Genomic DNA, 7,319 nt, shown 5'->3' with positions numbered 1-7,319 from the left:
ACATGAACAGCACTTCCGTCTGCTTTTGGGACATGCAGAGCAACGACTCCAATGGCGCCAACTGGGCCTTTCTCCTGAGCCACGAGTAGGTGGCTCAAGCCCCTCTTCATAGCGCGGGCAATGGCACTGAGGACTTTGTGCCCACACTTTTCTCTGCTGGGTGACAGCACCACAACCTGTGTTCTCCTGGCAAACATTATGTGCTGAGACCTGGAATGCCCAGGTCAAACCCAGACATGGGCAAGGCCGGGGATGATAAAGTATTGTTATTACATTTTCTTTCTGCTAAGCCCATCATTACTTATGCTACTCTCTTGTCTCATAATAACCTAGTTGCTCTCATTCCTGCAGGTTTACACTTAAAACATTAGCTAACAGTTATTATGTCATCTTACTCCCTAAGTGTTGGTTAGCAAACTCTATGCTGTCAGCTCTTTGTACTTTTTCTCATCAGCCAGTTCTTCCAAGCATATAGCTACAGTTGGCTCTTCTTCTCTGAACTTCCTCCAGCTTGTTTTCCTGGTAACGAGGTGCAGAGAACTGCGCTCACCTTTTCCAGATGCTATCATGTGTCAGTTCCAAGAAGAGAGGCTCGCTCGCTCTTTCCCTGTGGTGTGTCTCCACAAGAGCCCCAAATCGTATAGACATTTTTAACTGTCGCACCGCCTAGCGAATTCAAATGCAAATTCAGAGGCCCTCCTTGCCCAGTGCAGCAGTCTGCAGATCTTTTCCGCCCTAAGAGAAAAGGAAGGCGGCGGACCTTGCCACTCTGATGAACATTGACATTTTTGTAGGGAGCTCAGATTGTTTTCTAACTCTTCCCACTAATCAGGTAAATTGGCTTATTTATGACAGGGAGAGGAACGATAGGAAGTACTAACTAGCCCTGTACTGGTGGTCAGAGTAAAGCAAAAACAAAGCCGGTTTCCAGTTCTCTGGGCTGAGACTGATTTTCCATTGTCGTTCCACATTATCTTCCCAGTTAAGTCTGCCCATGCAATTCTGTTGTGCATCCTGTAATTCTGTTTTAGTAGGTTTAAAACAAACAAAAGGAAGTACTTTTTCACACAGCGCATAATTAAATTGTGGAACTTGTTGCCATGGGAAGCGCTGGATGCCAAAAGTACAAATGGGTTCAGAAAAGGAGAAGACAAATTAATGGAGGATAGGTACATCGATGAGTATTAAACATAGTAGCTTGCTCACAGCGTTTGGCTCAGGAAGCCCTTACACTGCTGTTTGATGAAGGCAGGAAAGGATTTCTCTATCTGTGCCTGTTTCTCACACAGCTCCCCTCAGCAGCCTCTTCTGGTCACTGGCAGGAAGAAGACATTGGAGTTAATGGTCTGGCTTAGTAGAGCAGCTCTAATGTTCCTCTCCTAATGAGAGACACAGATGTCAATAGATGCCTGTAAGTGTAAAAAATTAATCTTTAAGCAGAAAATTGACTCTGACACTTCTGGATTCCTCTTTGGACATTTTTATCAGATCTGATCCAGCTGATGTTAATACATGAAGCTTACAGCAAAGTGTACGACTGAAATGGGATATTTTAAGGCTTCAGGATGGCTAGATTTGTTGGCGTTGCCAAAAGTTTGATTTTGCAGATATTACAGGTTGGATCAACTTCATTGGGGACTGATGTCAATAGGAAACCTGTTATCTGTGCTGTGAAAGTTGTATCTGCTCTTGGAGCTCTCTCCCCTCCCTGAACAAACGCTCCCACTGGTCAATGTGGTGCCATCTCTTCTTGTTGACTTTGCTCTGTAATTGCTGGTTTATCAGTCTCTCTTCAGTCTTCTCAATTTGTCTGGACTGACGAGCAAAACGAGCAGAGCCGTACACGCACACACAGAGTCAGGAAGGAAAGGATGGCAGGCTGGCGAGGCAGGGTGCGAGCCCTGGCCCCAAGGCCACCACTCTCGCTTGGGCAGGGAGCCTCACCCCACAGGCTGCACCAGTCGCTCCAGTCCGGGAGGGAGGGAAGTAGGGAGGGAAAACTGGCCGATAATTCTGATAGCATCACAAGTTGCTTTCATTTCTTGTTCTGTGTGTTTGGCTGCAAAACATGTAGTCTGATTCCATCTGTATTGCTTTGTCATTGAGGTTTCTTTCTGCATCATTCAGAATGACAGAATCTCATTTTGGTCACAGCTCTATTTCCCCAATTCTTCTGCATTAGCTCAGACCATGTGCTAACTGCCTTAGTTACTGCAGACAAATTCACTCAGGCAAGGTAATGAACAGAATAAAGTGATTTATTTCTATTGTGGAGAAAGCTGCATATGTTTATCTACATTATGTTGTTAAAATGCACATGGTTAAAAGCCAGAAAACAGTCTGTTTGTTGGCTAAGGGCCTGCCTCATCGGGAAGGTAATGGCAATGCAAGAGGATCAAATTCAGAGCTTCTTTTTCTCTTTGTTGCCAGAAGCCCCAAAGTACAGGACGTCTCCCTAGATTTGAAGAATTCGTCAGATCCTTTGGTTGCAGGAGGGAGAAGGTCAGACTGCACAATCTGACCAAATTAGCCATCTGCTACTCTAGCTCCATCATGCAGGACTTTAACTTCAGCATCTCAATGTTATTAACTCAAATTTCCTAAACGTTGCTGTAGTTCCTTGTCTTGTATGATGGTAGACTCTATGGAAGGAAAGCTTACATTCAAGTCAAGCGTTAGGAGCAGCACTTGTTCTCTTTTTTTGCCTGAGTGCTACTGGGATGGAGAATATGAACTCCTAGCAAGGGATGCAGCAGTGACTACAGTAGCACTGTGCTGCCAGACAGGGGAAGGAGAAGACTGTGGTCCAGCGACTCTGGACTGGAAACTGGGGACCTGGACACCTACCTTTGCCATGGCATGTGGCTGCTGGAGCTCAGGTCACCGCATCCATGCCTGTCTGTGCCTGTTCACCTGCTCCCTGACCAGTCCTTTAGACTAAATTCTTCTACAGGTATAGTTCACATAGTGCCTTGTTCAGTCTGTCTTGGTGGGGAGCTCTTGGAACATCCATAATCTAAATATTAATTATGACACAAAAGCAGTGATACAAATGTTCAAGCCATAGTCTTGAAAGGAGCTATAAAAGGCCACTTTATCAGCCCTGTTTCACTAACAAGTTAAGATGCCCCCATGAAAAACTATGATCAAGCTTTTTTCTGTCAATCGGTTATTAACATACCAGTCCTCAGTTTTTCCAGTGCTAATTATTCTTGTCTCTACAGACTAGGGTGCACTACTCATGATGCAGACTATTCCCTAGAAATAATAGGTTAAAATAAACAGCCAACCCAAGCCCAAAGGCAAAGAGCTAGTCCTGGACACCAGGCAAGATAATCAGGGAATCACTAACACAGATAATCAGCAAATCATTCAAATGAATTGATTTGGCTCTGGCTGGCGTCCCTGTTTCTGCCTGAAAGCTTCAGTGAAATCCAAATAAGTGGCAGTTATCTTACTGTCTCTTCCTGTTATCTGACTCTAATGACAGCAGGGGAGAGAGGGGGAAATCATGTCTTTGAACAGGATCATGGCCTTTCATTTAAAGTAAATACTACATCAAAATGGAAACTGCCTGAAGAATGAGTCTGCCTTGGCTTGGTCCTGAGCAGATTAAGTAATGTATTAAAACCAGACAATACCAGATTCTTGCAATGGCTTCCTTCACAACACCTTCACAACAAATGGACATACAGAGAATCAGAAAGTGCTATTTATAATGACTTGGAGGTGGCTAACAGTGCAGTGTGAGGTAGCTGTGAAGAGTCAAAATTCAGCCAAGGCACCTGTATTTTATATTTCAATAAATGTCTTTAACATTTAAAAAAACACAATAGGAAAATTCAAAGTGAGTGATGCATATCCCAGATTCTTCTATGCACTTGTAGCATCCAAGTTAAAATCGTTGCCTCCTTAGGTTCCCATGTAGTCGACAGAGAGAAACAAGCAGGGCACCTAGCAATGAATCATCCCCTGAGGTTCTCGTCTCTCTCCCCGACTTTGGAGAGAGCAGGGTATGACAGGGTTCTCAGGTACCTCCATTTAGGTGCCCAAACAAACACAGGTAGGGTGAATCCAGGCCATGCTTTGCTTTGGGAGGAAAACCTGGGGCCAAGAGGTGGCTTGAGCACAAGATGACAATCTCCACCGAAGCTTCACCTGGACTTTTGAGCTCCATCAAAATCAACCATGGCTGCTGAAAAGGTGGTGTGGGCTGAAACCCCATTTCTGCCGCACCAAGCTCCAGCTGGGTTTGAGATTGGGCCCCTCAGCACACAAAATGCAAGTGGAAATAATGGCAGCTCCATGAATACAAAAAGATCCAAACTGTGGTGGTGTAGGAAGAGATACACAGGCTATGCTTTGACAGCAGCTTTTGTTGGCAGGGCAGGCAGGCAATAGCGGTAGTCAGCCCTCAAAGCATGGCAGCATGAATTGCCAGCACCCATGCGTTAGCACCCTTCTCGCTTTCACTCAGAGTGGGTACTCACTTCTGACCAGATTTCTGTGGCTGTCACACAGCAGGAATGCCACAGAGATGAGGAATTTCTCTGTAACACTTGGATCCTAGCAGTGCAAGATCTGTACTTACCCTTGGAGCAAGCAGCAAAGAGCTCTGGGGTCAGATTGTCAGGAGCATCCACACAAGAACAACAAAGCACCAAAAATACAGCGGGCACAAAGTGTTTTATAGCTCTTCTGTTAGAGAAAGCTGCACCAGTAACAGTGCCATAGGGAAACTGGCCGCGAACTTAAGTTACAAAGAATTTCATTGCTTTTTGCTCTGGGCACCAAGCTGATTTGCCATGTTATAAACTGAATATAACAGCCACACTGGGTTGGCATCTATGTTGCAGCCCAGCAACCAGCAGCCTGACATCTCTGGTAAACTGTAGTTCTTGTGATGTGCTGCTCACTTCCTCTGTACTCCGCCATCTAGCTAACCCTTCTTTCCACAAGCTACAAAACCGTGAAAGAAGTAGTGACAGTTAGCTCTAATAATACAAAGATCCTGCAGCCAAGTGTATTTCATTAAAAAACCCTAACTTACCAAATATTCACTCTTACATCACAGTTTAAAACAGTCTTCCTAAAGTACTCCCTCTTTCTTTTCATTACTGGTCCAAAACACCAAAGCAGCAATGACAAGTTACAAGCCTGTAATGTTGTGGCAAATTAGAACTAGAAACCGAAGATTAATATTACAGTAAAAATATACTGTGAGCATTCTGATAGAATTACTTTTGTATTGGACAGTTCCCACATTGTCAAAGCTCAGAAATGTATCATCACTAGGTTTGAAGATATTACTTTAGGTGCTTTTCCAAGATGTCTAATTATTTGCTGTATTCCTCCACATTTTCAAAAGATTGTACCCAGATGGCTGGATGGTATTAAGGGATGGAGAGATATGTATCATAAAACCCATACAATTAAAAAAGATTAAATAAGTTCCAAGTACTCTCATTTTTGCAAGGCCCAAATTAACTTCCTTAATAATTACTTTTTAATACTTAAAACCCCCTGAAAGTCAGATTTTATTGTAGATCCAACAGCTTTTTCAATATACCATTCTGAATAATTTAATGACAAATCTGAGAAATGACAGGACAAAAGTCCATTGCATAATACATTTGTACTTAGTGCTTTATTTTGTTTTGTTTTACTTCTATAACTTTAAAAGTGTTTTGATCCTGTTTCATTGGAAAGAAAATAAACTGAAAGTGAGGCTTCAACCCAAACAGTTTTTCACAGCAGTAGGTATAAACTCTGGAAAATAAAACGCGGGCTAAAACTGTTCAGGGACTATTAGATGTAATGGAAAGAAAGCACCTATCACTTAACTGAATTTTCGCTGCTAAAGCAGTTTTATGTTTGCTATTCACAGGTACTAACATTTATGATAGTTACCTTTATAAAGTCAATTTAATTATCTTTATCTTATTACAAATAATAAATTTAGTTGTCCTACAATGAAAATCAATTGTCAACATAAGCTATGGTTAACATCTAATAAAACAGCCCTCTGTAAATCCATGATTAATAAGATTGGCTTCTGTATTAACTAACAGACATCATAAAATTTCCTTCCTTGCATTAATCTGTATATTCAAGGTTCATCCTGCTGGACTGAGTTTCCTAAAATAAACTGTTAGAGTGAATGAGCAAAATTTTGGCGCCTATCATTATTACATTATAACCATTTGAATATATATCTATAGCTGAATGGTTTTGAAATTAATGTCATATTTTAATTAAGTCATAGAAGATGGTAGCTATAACAAATGATAAGTGATTCACTTCTTTGTTTCCTTTAGCTTCTGAACATAATGATAATGCTGCTTATGTTTTGGTTTGAGCATTAGGGGAAGTTAATTGAAATGTGAAAAACCAATTTCCCAAAACAGTCTTTACATATGACAGGGGTTACTTAAGATCTTCTGTGTCAAAAATAAAAAGGCATTTACTCCCTCAGAAACATGTTTACAAGTTTCTCCTTCCAAAGTGGGAGTAGTGGTGCTCAGATTCAGCATGAAGTTATGTTCTAGAAGACAGGGGATATCTGTGCCATCCTTTGGAGGTTTAAAAGGTTCCTCTTCCTATGATACACACTATGCCTAAGGACACTGGCATGATACAGTGGCCACTACGATCAGTGCTAGCTTCAACTGACATTGGGTCTAGTCTTTTAACAGCAGAATGATAATGTCATACCTATCCTGAAAGATCCCAAAGTCATTTTACAAAGTCGGGGAAGTAGGTATGCTTGAAGTACCTGTGAGAAAGAACATACAGAATTAGGGATGAAGAGCTTCCAGGCTTGCCTAGACAAACCCTTCTAAATGCCATGAAATCTTTTGGCTATAGAGACCAAGCAGGGCCTTAGATTTTTTTGGTTTTTAAGCATCATTATCAACTCAGTACGTTCTTTGGAAAACAGAGAATCTGATCCTTCACCTTATTACTTTAGTATAAATCAAGTGACTGTAGCAGAATTAGCCTTATGTAAGACTGGACTTGTGCAGTGGGGAAATCGGTCCTCTGAGAAGCAGCATTCATTGTTATTACTCAAATGGCTGGGAGGAGGAGAAGTATCTTACCATGTATTTAATATGTTTTGTTTAATATGTCATAAATGCTAAAAGAGCATATTTTCTTTCCCGTTAATTGTTATTTATTTTTCACTTTGCAAAACTTCTGTGTTAATTAGGAAAAAAAAATTAACTTCTGCCAATACAAATACAATTCCTTATCACATGAAAAAAATCTTCAGGTAGTAGCTTTAGCACTCTGGACATTGTCAGAATAAAATTGTAGTC

General features: G+C 41.4%; 1 long non-coding RNA gene across 1 annotated transcript; it reads right to left on the bottom strand.

Moving 5' to 3' along the window:
- Positions 1–1,288: 1,288 nt before the first annotated feature.
- Positions 1,289–6,750, bottom strand: LOC142411233 (uncharacterized). The gene is made up of 3 exons (XR_012776140.1): positions 6,715–6,750; positions 2,848–5,351; positions 1,289–2,642 (listed from the first exon to the last, which is right to left on the bottom strand). It is a non-coding gene; the product is annotated as an uncharacterized LOC142411233 (long non-coding RNA).
- Positions 6,751–7,319: the final 569 nt, after the last annotated feature.

The sequence above is a fragment of the Mycteria americana genome, chromosome 6, assembly GCF_035582795.1.
Source record: "Mycteria americana isolate JAX WOST 10 ecotype Jacksonville Zoo and Gardens chromosome 6, USCA_MyAme_1.0, whole genome shotgun sequence".
NCBI classification, from domain to species: Eukaryota; Metazoa; Chordata; class Aves; order Ciconiiformes; family Ciconiidae; genus Mycteria; species Mycteria americana.
Note: the sequence above shows the minus strand (reverse complement) of the source record. Positions and strands in the feature narration are given on the sequence as shown.